This window comes from Grammomys surdaster, unplaced genomic scaffold (genome assembly GCF_004785775.1).
Source record: "Grammomys surdaster isolate TR1022 unplaced genomic scaffold, NIH_TR_1.0 126071, whole genome shotgun sequence".
NCBI lineage: Eukaryota > Metazoa > Chordata > Mammalia > Rodentia > Muridae > Grammomys > Grammomys surdaster.
In genome coordinates this window covers 1,760,897-1,775,018 of record NW_021620880.1, presented here as the reverse complement: position 1 = coordinate 1,775,018, position 14,122 = coordinate 1,760,897, and the positions used below count along the sequence as shown (strand labels likewise).

Below are 14,122 nucleotides of genomic sequence, written 5' to 3'. Positions count from 1 at the left end.
TGTGAGAGAGAGAGAGAGAGAGAGAGAGAGAGAGAGAGAGAGAGAGAGAGAGAGAAACAGCTAACTTGAACCCACTTGGAATTTATGGGTATGATCTTCTGCATGCTGCCACTGTTAGGTGGATGCTATTATTATTATTAGACTCATTTTATACACAAGGATTTCTATTGGGTGACTCCAAAGTGTGTACATTTCAGCTACTTCTCTCTGCTTCTCCCTAGTAAGAAATGTTGGTTTTGTCCAGGATATCTCCCCCGCTCTGAGACATCCTGAGGATTGTCTGGGACTGAGCAGAGGAGAAGAAATGGGTCTCCAAAGAACCTAGCAGGAGAGAAACTACTGTCTTTTCTCTGGAACTCTGTATAGAAGAAAAAAGACTAGCAGTTCAAAATTGTTCTGATGTGGTGTTCTTCCTCACTGATATAATTGGGACTGGCTATAGACTCTTGGAGGCACAGCGGGGAGGGTGAAGGCAGCCACCTTGTGCTCAGAGGCTCAGCCTATCATGGGGGCACATTGGCTATGGGAAGCATTTTCTATAGAGACCAGGCTCTATCTACATTTTCTGGGCTCCCAGAGGTGGCCACAAAATGTGATGAAGGCTTTACTCCCAGGACTTCGCAGTCACAATTTCCCTAAGGTTATGAACAGAGGTGACACTCAGCCTTTTCTTCTCCCACCTGTGGCTGTCTTAGGATAACTGTCTCACGCTCCAAGTTTCTGTCTTTGTTTTTGGCTCACTGCTTCTCTTGTTTGAATAGATGAAAAAGTGTGTTTAGATTATTCAGCCCCATCTGTCAATAGTCACCAATATGAACTGCCTGTCCTACAGAGGCCAGCTCCCTCACTGTCCCCTTAGAAAACAAATGCCATCTGTGAGCTCGGGCGTTGCCAGCTGCTGCCACAACAATCCCCTCTGGCTGAAGGCTGCTGGTTATTTTGATGGAAAATGCCTAGTCCTTCCCAGAGCTGGGGCAGACTATTCAGAGCAGGCATGCCTTCTATGTTCCTTCATCGAGCTCAGGATCTGTTATGAACCACAAGCCCAGGATTTTAGTCTGTTTGGTGTTGCCATAATAGAATACCATAGTGTGGGCAATGTACAAAGCAAAAAGCCCTGCTTCTTACAGTTCTTGAGACCAGGAAGTGCAATATCAAGGAGCTGACATCTGGTAAGAACCATTTTGCTTTGTCACAACATGACAGAGGGCAGCATATGACAGACAAAGAAAGCATGCTAGTTTGAGTTTGTCTCCTTATAAGGCCACTAATGCTATCATGGGGGTGGGGCACCTAAATGACACCACCTAATCCCAATTACCTACCAAAGGCCTTGTTCCAAATACCATCAACACGAATTTGGCGATTAAGTTTCCAGTGCGTGAAATTTGGAGGAGATTCATTCTGAGGTGTGGCGAGAGCCTACCCACCAGTTCTGCTTGGCATACTGCCTCTTACCTAGATCAACAATCTTGCTTTTTCTTGCCATTTATTTGCCACCAGAGCTACTGCTGGGCTTTTACTATCAACAAACAAGGCACCTGGAACTGAGTCACTACCTTCTCTATGCCTCCAAGTCTCATGATGCCCACAATCCTCTGGGGTCTTGCTGACTCCCAAACTCAGATTCCTATTGACTCTGAGGAGTGGCGGACTGGTTGAGCAGAGCCACTTTCTGAGCTGTGGTCCTGTTTTTCCTTCCTTTCTCATTGAACCTATTTAGTTGAGGACTTAGCATTCATTCCAGAATCAATCCAAAACTCAGGGATGCAAAGACAATTCTACATGTTATGCTGTCATGTATGTGGCTTCACTGCGGCAAAAGACAAAGTTCTGTGAACAAACATCTGCAGTACACTATTTTGAGAGCTCAGTAGCAGCACAGCAAGACCAACTAAGTTCTACAAGGACTGACTGTAGACCGAATGGGGTGATGCATGCTCTTGGGAGGTGGAGACAGGAGGATTGAGAACTCTAGATCATAGTTAACTATTGTAGGACATTCAAGGCTAACCTGGACTACATGAAAGCCTGCCTCTAAACAAAAATAAACAACAGGAGGGCAGAAAAAGGAGGAAGACAAAATAATGTCTGATTGTCTCATGGTGCATGGCTGGGAGAAGACCTAAAATGAAATGAATGGACACATGTCCAGATCTTGAAGAATGAGAAATAAACCTCTGGGCAAACTAGCTTCTGCTGACACCAGAATAGTGATGTGCAAGTGAATACTTCAGGCAGAGAGGACAGGGTACAGAAGTCAACCAGAGTCCTTGAGATGCAGAGCACAGAGGAGAGGGAGATCTGGGAAGATCATGAAGCCATTGAAGTGGGAGTGAGTGAATGAGAGAAAGTGTCCTTGGTGATCTGTAGGTCACCGGCTCTAACAGCAGAGAATCATGGGTATCAATAACTGAGATGGAGAACTGTCTTCAAAGGTGGGACAAGACAATAAATCTGATTTCAGACACAGGGAGGGTGGCAGGAATAGGTGGCCACATGTTAGTGTCTCATGTCTTACCTCGAGCAGTCTCCCATCTCATTCTCTAGTCTGTCTGCCCCCTTCAGAGTCAGATCCGTATAACTTGACTCACTAAATATCTTCAGCTGAATGGCCTGCTTCCTTCAAACACCTCACATTTAATATATTGTCATGTCCTCCCCCAGATCACTTTTCCTTCTGGGTGACCCACACCAGGGAACATCCGGAAGCTGGGCACCATCTTTGATTTTCTCACAGTGACACTGGCTACCATCTCAGCACAGTTCCTACTTGCTACTGCTCTCTGCTACTCTATTCTTCTCCTTGGCCCCTTTCCTGTCACCATAGTCTTTTCATGTGGCAACTGTCTTAACTATACCCGTTCTAGTCTGGCTGTACTTTTGTCATTCTTCTGTGTGATAGGGGTCTACCTATATCTCTACACTACCCAATTCTCCATTGGACTGCAGATTCTGTAAAGATAGAAACCACCTGTGTGCACTATCATACCCATTGCTTAAGATCTGAGGATCTCAATGGACAGCATTTGAGCAGACAAATGACTCTAAAAATGCAAGCCAGCCCAAGCCTAGACTTCCTGTCTAGGCATTTCCTCTCACCCTCTTTGAATGTCAAAGCTGGTTTCTTGGTGCAGCATTGAAGATGTGCCCAGCTCTGGCTCCAGTGCAGCTCTTCAGCCCCTGGTATTCATTCGTTTCTCTCTGCTTGGCTTGTAGTCTAGCTCTAACCTCCTTGCAGCAAGGAGTATGATTTGTAGATTTCTGGGTGGGGCCCTATGGCTCTTTACTGGGTCGATGGACCTGAGTGAAGGATCTGTTCAAGATGCAAGAAAGCCAACAGATTTTAAAATAAATGACATGAAAAGCAGATGGGTACAGTTGTGTACACAGTTACCGTTAACCTACCACTTTTCACTTTGGTGTGGCATCAGAAGAGAGTATCTGGAACTGTCAACCAAGGTTGGTAAAAGACTAGTAGCTTTCTAACCATCTATCTATGTAACAGAACTGGAAGACTCAAGTGAGACAAACAGGCTAGCCCTTTCCCGAACGACTGTCAAGAGAGGTGCCTTCCTCCACAATGGGGCCTGGGAACTTTGGCTGCTCCATCCGAACTTGGACTCTGCTGTGTGAAGCTGTGTTTTCTTCGTATGTCTTAACCAAAAGCACAGATAACAAAATCTAAAATGTAGATGTGGAATCTAGCTGTCTTCTATTGAAAAGGAGATGAAAGAGACTTTTTAAAAATTGTGAACCAATGCCACTCTTCTTACTATTTTATGATTTTGGGCATATGGCTATAGAGTCTCAAAATTTATGTTAATACACAGAAATTTTTACTTTATTTGTTTTGAGGTAGAGCCTCACTCTATGAGACTCGCCTGGGGAGATATCACAGTATACATCAGACTCTCCTAGTCCGATGTACTCTGGAAACCCTGATTTATAAGATCAAGGGAATGAGACTCATGGCCAGAGCTGGGGATTCTGAGGCTGTTAAGTAACAGGCTGTAATCTCCTGGAGCAAAGGAGTTATTCCTGTCTTTGCCTGAAGACATGGTTCAGCTGGTAAAGTGAATGCTGCATAAACACTAAGACCTGAGTTCAAGCTCCAGCACTCATACAATGCACTGAGCGGTGTGCTCTTGTATTCCAAGCAGAGAGGAGTTGGAGATGGGCAGCTGTCTCTAGGGCTTATGGGACAGTCAACATCGCCTAACTAGTGAGTACCACATTACAGTGAGAGGCCACAGGTCAGAAAACAAGGTGGATGCTTCCTGAGGAGTAACACCTGAGGCTGGGCTCTGGCCTCTTCTACATGCATGTACACACATGTGCATACACATGGACATACACAGTACCTCCTGACACATATATACAATAGCAAAGATGTCTACTTGCTTCATATGCCTAGAACAGGGCATACTGTTGTGCCCAGCTCCGTGGATGGGCATAGAGTCCTACTGAACTGGGAGCAGACTTCCTAATCATGTCATCACCATTGCCATCACCATTGTCATCGACATCATTGTCACAGTGTTAGAGATGAAAAGCAGAGTCTACTTATGGAAAGAAAGAGCTCGGCCCCTGAGCTCCCCTCTAGAGCAGAGTTTTTGGCAAGCCAGGAATGCCAAGCGACAGTGTGGGCTTGATCCAGCAACTTTTCTTTTGTCCCTTTTGGATATTAAGTACCAGGAGTTTCCAAGGAGGATTTTTGTCAACTCAAGTCATCTTTTAAAAGATTGTAAAAGATTAATTCATTTTGTTTGTGTATATGAGTGTTTTACCTATGTGCATGTCTGAGTACCCTCAAAAGACATAAGAGGGTGTTGGATCACCAGGACTGTAGTTATACATGATTGTGAGCCATCTCATGGGTTCTGGGAACCAAACCTGGGCCCCCTGCAAGAACAAGTGCTTTTAACTTCTGAGCCATCTTTCAAGCCTTTAAATCAGTTTTGATAAACACCAACACAGTTATTCAACCATTTTCATCACTAATATAATTTTATCCATATATTTCCTCATTTTTTCAGGTCTTTTTCCCCTTCTAGAAAAATCTTCACTTACACTTCTTTTCCATACACAGAGAGCTGGAACTATATCTAAGGACAGGACTGAGCAAATCAACCATGGAGGGGGCATCTTCCTAGGCTCACAACTGTTCCATCTACAAACACCCAGCTCTGTTCCAGATGGAGTATGTCTCCAGTCCCCCAGAACACAGAGGCAGAGTGATCGATGTGGTGCTGGCAATATGAGGCCGAAGGGAGGCATAGCTCTAATGGAATAAATACAGCTCTGGTAAATCTTCCCACCAAGACGCCTTTGTAACTAGAGACAGTCACTCTGTTCCCCATGGTCACTGTGAAGGCTGACAGGCTTCTGTATTTCCAAGGGAGCCATCTCTCCTCCTTCCTTCAGCACACCATCAGCAAGCAGGCATCCTTTTGGGCCCAGGAAATAATTAAAGCTTCAGGGGCAGGTGGAAGGCAAGTAGGGAGGGAGCCAGGAAGACAGTAGGACCATACATTGGCAGTATTGTCATGCTGGCCTTGGTCCCTGATTCCCAGTGACAGCCGAGCATCCACATCTACTTGTTTTTATGGAGATGGAGAAGAACTGGAGGCTTTGCTTTTTGCCAGCTTTGACACCTCTCTGCTTTGCACATTAACAGGCTCACTGCTTGACACCATGTCTAATCTATCCACTGTTCTGCAGAGGGGTGTCAAGAAAACTTGCTGGAGATACTAAGGGCCCAATTATAGTGCCCAGCTTACGCTTGGATCTTGACAGATGCTGGAAGCCTTTTAAGAATGTGGGATGATTAGTGCAGACCTTTCCCTGGCTTGCAAGCAGCCCGGAACCCTTGCACCTGCTTTGCCGGCATCTAGTATATCCTTAATGAATGGTCTTTCCTGACGTGGCCCATGGGGCAGTTAAAGGCTCGGTGATAAGGAAGCTGGTGACCAGAAAGGAAAGGTGCCTTGCTTGAGATTGTACTTCAAGCCGGTAACAAGGTTTTGTTTCCTTAGGAATCGAGCTCAAAGTAAGAAAGCCAGGTAGGTCAGGGCAAGAGCAGCAAGCCAGTCTGAATTTGTTGGATGAGTAGAAGAACAAATTAAGGGGAACGCTGTCCAAATCACAGTAGTGCTGAGTTCTGGCACAATTACTCTGCCTTCTGCTGTTTGTACACGAAGGCCAAGAAGTCGAAAATAGGGTCTCTTAATATCACTTCTTGTCTTAGTTTCTTTCTTTTTTTTTTAAATTTTATTTTATGTGAAAGAATGTTTTGCCCACATGTATGTCTGTGCATCATGTGGTGCTTAGGATGCTAGAAGAAGATATTTGATCCCCTGGGACTGGAGTTACAGATGACTTTTAGCTGCCTTATGGGAGCTGGGAATTGAACCCAGGTCCTCTGGAAGAGCAGTCAGTGCTCTTACCAGCTGAGCCATCTCTCCAACCTCTCTTTCTTGAAGGTGTATCTTACTAAAGGGCAGAGCTAATATGTATGTATGCAGGTTGGTATTAGAGAAAGATGACAATGGTTAGTGGTGGCTGAAAAGTCATCAGATAGAATAAAGTCACCCAACTAAACAGATTGAAAACAAAAATCTCCCAGGATATGGCATTGAACAGGTATTATTTTAGGAAGAGGGTCAGGATGAAGTGGAGAGCAGGAATTCAGTTATCCATCCAGGTGGTAAGCTGAGAGGCAGGGCTTTTCACATGGCCACTGAGATGGACCTGTCTGCTTACCCTGTGTTTTGGACGGGATCATATCAAGGATTTGACCTATGGAAGTCTCGACACTCATTCTCCCCCCCCCCCCCCGTTCCTATGACTATGATCAGCTTAAGGCTGGAAAAAAGAGGCTATAGGGAATGAAGTAGCTACTGACTCCCACTGAGATTATTTTTAAAGCAAAGATGGAACTTATTAAAGACCATTTTCAAAACATTTATTTGAGCACAAACATTAGGGTGAGAGAGGTACTTAGGAAAAGGACAGTACAAACTTGAGACATAGATGGAAGGCTTCTCAAGAGAGAGGGCCACTGGGATTTCAACTGCTTTTCTATAATGGGAAGAGGTTTTAAATCATGAAAGCAGAAGCCAAGTCTGGGTTCAGACTTGTATTTACTTAAGAAAAACAGCCTGAAAATCCCAAACTCAGACATCCGAAGCTTATGGATTTCTCCTAGTTACACATACATTAGTCCCTTCTGGTTAAACTATAATCCTGACACTCTGCTGCCTCTACTTACAGACACGGACATATATCACCTAAAGTTTAGAAAGAAACTTTGAGAACTCCTGGTTCAATTCTCCATCCAAAGGGGAGCTCCCCCACCCCACCCCTGCTCCCAACAGCAAGCACAGCAGTAGGGCACACTCCCTGAACCTTGCAAGAATGAAGAGCCAAGGTAATTACTTTCCTATGCAATCAGCTTATCTAAGACCCCAGCTGAGAACCTGCTTCAGAACTGAGCCAAAGCTACCTTTTGAAAATTTGTGTACCTGTGTTCTCTGGCTTCTAACTGTAACTCAGCTCTCTGAGGATATACAGGGGAGTTTTGTAGGAAGCCCTGAGTCCCTGAGTGAATGTTATTGACATGGGCACAGCCTCAAACCTATGGGAAAATGACAAAGGGATGACAAAGTCTTCCTCTGGTCCATGTGTGTGTTGGCATTGTGTATACAGAGAATGTCCACCAGAGCACCTCACGCCCCAACAATTACCATCGGAAGACTTCTCCCTTACAAAGACTTCTCCTACTAGGAATATCTAAACCTTGTTCAGTTATATAAAATAAACCTGATTCTTTGTTCATTTGTATGTATGATCCCACCTCCTTGTTCCCTTGTATATATAAACTGACCCCCTATTCAACTGTAAATAATAATCATACTGAGCTTCCAGGACGCCGTGGTTTCTCCATTAGAAAGCCCAGTGTATCCAATCCAACTTCCCTGCCCATGTTTCTGTAAACCTTTGTGTTTGTCTTTTCTTCATTCCCTCCACCATCCCCAGTCAGGTGTGTCCCCGAAGCTGTACAAGAATGCAGTAGGGTTTTATTCTAACTTTTACATGGCAACCCTGCATGTGAAGAGACCACTCTTCCAATTTCCCAACAGGGCACAGTGTAGGGTCCAAGTAACCTGTTTACATATCTGTGGATATTCTTTAATATCCTTCTAAAAAATTTGTGTGTGTGGCCCTACTCTGAGTACAAATTAGCCAACCTATTTGTACCTATTTGGCTCAGGCCAACCAGGAAGAACAGGCAGTACTCTGGGTATTTGAGGCTCAAAGGATGTTTGGTCCATGTGAAACTCAAGCTGAGAGCTGTTTCTCCAAAGGTGAATCATCCTCCAGGGATGGAGGCTGTGCCAACAGGGTAGGAGCTAGAAGGCAAAGGGGTCACACCTAATAAGATGAACTCATGACCTGGAAATAGCTTTCAGATCTCTGTATGGGCTGCTGCTGGGAGCTTCTGCTGTGTGGAATGGTTGTGTGTATGAGTGGGCGAGGGACCCATTTTAGTTGTTGATTTTTCCAACAAATACTCAGAAAATCAGTGTCTGTATCATTTTATGTAAATGCAGATCCATCTGTCACTGTCTATTGTAACTCCAGACTGTAAATTTTTGAATACATAGCTGTTGGGTTTTTTCTCCAAAGTCATGTGTCTCTATCCTTTAGAAATGTCTATGGACTGGAGATTTTAGCCTAACATGGGGACTCTAGGCTCTGAATGGTGTTGGGGTTCATATGCATCAAAGGACACAAAACAAAGACCCATTGTAATGTATTATCTAAGATCCATGACAGCTGAGCAGCAGTCCTGAAGGGCTGGCTCACTTTTCTCCCTCTGCCATGCCCCAGACACCCTGCTACCAACGGGACTGTGCTGCCAGCTTGGATCCTTTGTCTTCTCAAGACTCCCTGCCACAATGACCACAGGGTAGTTTTGTAACTACCAGCCCAATTTCCCTCTTCCTCCGTCATCCCATTCTCTCTGGCTGTTTCACCCAGAACCTTCTCAGTTGGCAAGAGTTTGGTGTAAAGTGCCCGTGGAAGCCATGGGGGTTGGAAGTCTTCATCTTCCTTCTGTAAACCTGGACTCTATGTCAGTCTGTTTTCTGTCTGGTGGGGTGGGCATTTGCTTTTCTTTTCTCCAGAAGCTTCCAAGGGAAGTGACCGTGTCACCTACAGACCAGTGGATTTACCAATTCTCATAACCTCACTGTGTCCCAGTGCTACTAGCCAGGAGATTACAATGGCAGCTATCACTGAGTGCTTCCAGGGTGCTGGCCGTCATGCACATGCCCCTCCAGCCCTGGGAGAGTGAATGTGCAGATGGAGAGAACTTGGGTAAAGTTTCCAAGATCCTATCCTTGCTCTCAAGACCTCTCTACTCTTCACTGTCCAGTCTACACTTATCTTTGAATCATACTTCATCCTTAAAGAGAACCCTGTGTCCTGCCCTTGCCCTCTCTAAAAAGGCAAGCAATTTGAAATGGTAGTTCCTTGTGCTTTCCCCACAGCCTGCACTAGCATCAAGTTAATGTCTGTTTAAGACGGTTTTGATAACAGCGTATGCCTTGTTCACTACAGCTGCTTCCATTTAGAGCACGTTCTTTCTTTCTCTTTTTTTTTTGTTTTTATATTCATCCTCCAGCAACTCTACCAAACTGACCAGAAAGTATCCTTATATGTTTCAGAGGCTAAGAAAATGTCCCCCACAGGCTCATGTGTTGAAGGAAATATCAGGAAGTGCAATGTCACTGGAGGCATGCCTTTGAAAAACAAATTTTTTTCCCCTGAGGTGCCTTGAATTGTCTTTGTTTTCTGTTTACCACTAGGTGATACACTTTGCTCTATGTGTCACAGTGATGTTCGGCTTCACCTCAGACCCATAGCAATGACGCTGGCCAACCACAGATGGAAACCTTTGAAACTGTGAGCCAAAGTGACTAATTCTTCCATACGGCGTTTATGTCAGGTACTTTGTCACAGCAAGCAAAGGTCCAGACAGGGTTATGTCCAGGGACATACTCAGGGTTTCTGTAAATAGCCAAGAATGTCACTCTCATTGACTGGTTCCTGCTAGGCCCTTTGAACTCTCAGCCACTTTTTCAAGGTGAAGATTTTGTGAGTTTTCAGCATTCTCTCTGAGGCACTGACCATCCCTTGAAATGATGCTTGTGTCAAAAGAATAAGGTGGGCCCTCCCCTGCCTCAGTCAGACTCCTGCTACCACTGTGAGACACCCACTTACTGAGTAAGCTGTTAGAGGCCAGGGACTTGCTCTACCTTTTACGAAGTAGTTCTATCCTAGCCTGGTTTGTAGAGGAGGGAACAAGGGAACGACCACTGAAGAGACTAGGGGTCTTGGCCAGATTACAAAGACAGCACATGGCACACTGCATTTGGATCTCACTCTGAGTCTGGGGGTTTAAGCAGAGTGTGTGGGTCTGGACTTCTTGTGAGCTGCTGTAGCTTGGATTAACTCTTTAATAACCACACTGCCAGAGGCAGACAGGCAATGAAAGGCACTAGATGTCTCTCCCATAGACTGAGCGTAGTGTAGATGTCCCCAAAAACACAAAAATAATTTTGGTGCTAAATGCAAAATTTTATACATTGGATTCATTATATTTTGTCAGAAATATCTTATAATGGCTTTATAGTCATAGAAGAATCATGAAACTGTTACAGAGTTCCTATACACGCACACCCTCCCCAATTGTTAAAATTACTTTCATTGTAGTATAGTATGTTTTCATTATTTAGGAATAAATATTAATATTTTAGTATTCAAAACCTGTTGTATATTTCTATTTCCTTACCATTACCTAGGACTCCCTGTCCCTGGGATCATGTTATTTATTTTCAGTTGGGCTTAGGTGCTTCCAGTCTGTGACTGATTCTCAGACTTTGTTTTTGATGATGTGATGGTTTTGAATATTCTTAGCCAGTTATTCTGGAGAATGTCCCTTCATTGTCATTTGTCTTAAGTGTTCCCTCAAAGTGAGGAAGGAGGGCTTCAATGGCGCATACCACTCATGAGTCTTGTGTACAGATGTGACCCCAGTCACTTGGTGGTGTCTGCTACATTTCTCCACTGTGGAGCTAAAGTGGAAGGAATGTGGCCAGGAGCAGCACACACTTAAGGAATGAGGCAAGTACTCGGGCCCCTTAGGAGTCTCCACACAAAGTTCCTGTTATTCTGCCCATCTCTATTACATTTAATGCAGCCTGAGCCCGACATTTCACGTGCTGGGACCTGTAGAAACCCTGGTACTGTTCCCATACAGTAATTTAACTTTCTCAGGTATGTGGGGACTGTGTCTACAGGCACAGCTTTTGTCTTGAAGTGTGTCACTTATAAATACACTGAGAAAATCAACCTGGAGACCTGTGCACATGCCACGTGCTCAGAGATTTTCTTGATGTGACTCTGGTCATTTGTCCAAGTCCAAGTGCCAAGATCCTCTTGACACTTGGGGAGAACACCTGAGACTTGTGGCGGGACATTACTGTGATGGTCTTATTGTTGCCAATGACACATTTCTCCTTTTATCTATCAGGCCATAAGGAATGACATCATTATTTTTCTGAAACAAAACTGTATGCCAATAGTATTTTCTTTCCTTTTTCTCTTCTTTTTCTATTCAGTTTACATCCCAGTCACAGCCCTCCTCTCTCCTTTCTTTCCAGTATCACACCAAGGGTACTTTCTTGACACTTTAGAAAAAAAATACTTTACTAAAAAAAAAAAAAGGAATCATTTCAGATTTCCTTAATTTATTTAGTGATTTCCTACTGTGGCTTCTGGGTAACACATCTTTTCTATCTAAAGGCACTGTATATTACTGTCCCATTTATTTTTAGAGCTTTGTCAGTTTGACATCAGATCAGCATGGTCAGTGTAGACCCTTCAGGACCTTCCTCCAGGCATTGTCTCTGCTCTTCACAGTGTCTCAGCAATGAGAAGCACTGTTTTAGCTGGCTCGCCTTGAAGTCCTTTCAGTCTCGAGACACCAAGCACCTGGATCTGGAGTCCTGAGCTCATCCATGGATGACTTGGATGACAGATCTATACTTACTGATGGGCCGGATTACAGCTTGTTCTCTTTGGTGAAGGAGACAGAGGCAAAGCCGGGGCAGGCATTTCTGTGTCCCTTACTCGTTTCCAGGGATGTGGTTCTCCTCACAGGGGTAGGTGCGCTGATCCTCCCTGCCCTCAGCGCCATCCTCGCCATCCTCATTCCTTCTCCCGAAGAGAGCTAGTATTACGCCATCATCTCCAAGGAGGCAGTCCTTTGCCTTTTTCACTTTTCCTGCTTGAGGCATTACTTAAAAATAACAAACCACACAAAGGCTAACCTTTATCTAAGGGTTTAATAGTCAGAAGAGAAGAGCGAAGGCATTACCAGCAGGAAATGATAACAATCTTAATAATGACGGCTAGAACATGCTGAAGTAAGTGTGCCAGGCACCAGGCCAAGCACTTGACCTGAAGCATTTCATTGTTTTTAATAATAACCAGTTATGATAGATATCTTTCCCATTTTACAGACAAGGAAACTGAAGCATGGTGAGCTTCAAATCTGGTGGGTTTCTTAGCAATATAACTACAGAAATAGCAGAGCATAGTGGCACATACCTATAATCTTAGCACTTGGGAGGCTGAGGCAGGCAAATCACAAATTTGAGTCCAGCCAGGGCTACATAGCCAGACCTGGCCTTAACAACTAAAAGTAGAGAAATATAAAAGTGAACTTTTCCCAGAAAAAAAGTGATACCTTATTTTACATATCTGGGACTATTTGGGCTTCTATAACAAAATGCCATAAACTAAGATGCATATTAAAAAACATTTCAAATTATATTTATAGAGGCCGAGAGATCCAAGATCAAAGTACTGGCAGACTTGGTGCCTGTTGCTATATAGTCCTGGCTGGCTTTGAACTTTTAATCCTCCTACCTCACCCTCCCAAGTGCAAAGATTATAGGTATGCAGCAGGCCCCACTTAACAGCACTGGGGATCAAGTTTAATATACCATTTTGGATGAGAACCAACATTGGGCTTTGACATCCCCCACCAAGAAAATATTTATCCAGTATAGTGTCTTCCTATCTCTTGACATGGCCTGTATTCTCTCTATTTAGGAACTCCTAGAGGCATTATCTATACCATCATCAGTTCTTTTGTATTAGAAATTTTCCTACTTACTTACTTATTCATTTACTAGCTTACACTGAGGCTCAAACCCAGGGACTTGTGCATGCCTGCTAAGCACTGAGTGACAATCCTAACTCTATAGTAGATCTTAACACACAATCCTTCAACATTTCCTAAAATTCTACAGAAAATGTTGCACAGCTGTAATGTGTGGCATGTGTGCCATTATGGAAGAAAGGGACTATAGATTTTATCGGGTTCTCAAAGTGGCTTACCATCCACTCTCCTTCCCCCCCTATAAAAATGTTCGTCAGTTCTTCCAATGTCTTTTTCTCCAACTAGTTGTGACTGTGTACAGACATCTCATCTTTACCCTCTCATCCACCTGAACTCTCTCGCTCTGGTCCCCGGGACTGGACCACTTCCTGTTGCACTGCACCCCTTGGGTTCCCCTTCCCGTGGATTTTGGCTTATGTTTGAAGATACTCAGTGTGACCTACTCTCGCTATTGGTCATGCCAGGGTCACATGACTATCTCTTCTGGGTCCCTAGTCCTATGCTTTTTGTTCACTGCACAAATAATTCAGCAACTACAATGGCCAGGGGTAGTTGTAGGAAGGGTGACGCCCCAGTGAACAAAACAGCGTAGACAGTACCTTTGCTCCTGGAAAGCGAGCATTTTTCCTCTCGCCTTTTTTTTTACAAATTGAAAATAGGTTCTTTATTCACATAATATATCCCGATTACCGTTTGTCCCCCACTACTTCTCCCAGTTCCTCCTCAGCTCCCTTCCCATCCAGATCTATTCCCTTTCTGTCTCTCATTAGATAAGAACAGGTTTCTAAGAGATAATAATAGAATATAAAATACAAGATAAACCAAAACCTATTGGAGTTGAACAAGACAAACAGAAGGAAAAGA

General features: G+C 44.1%; 1 protein-coding gene across 2 annotated transcripts in view; it reads right to left on the bottom strand.

Annotated features, from left to right (window-relative positions):
* Nucleotides 1-14,122, bottom strand: part of Kcnd3 (potassium voltage-gated channel subfamily D member 3) — a 206,677-nt gene that overhangs the window by 53,642 nt on the left and 138,913 nt on the right. The window lies entirely within an intron of this gene.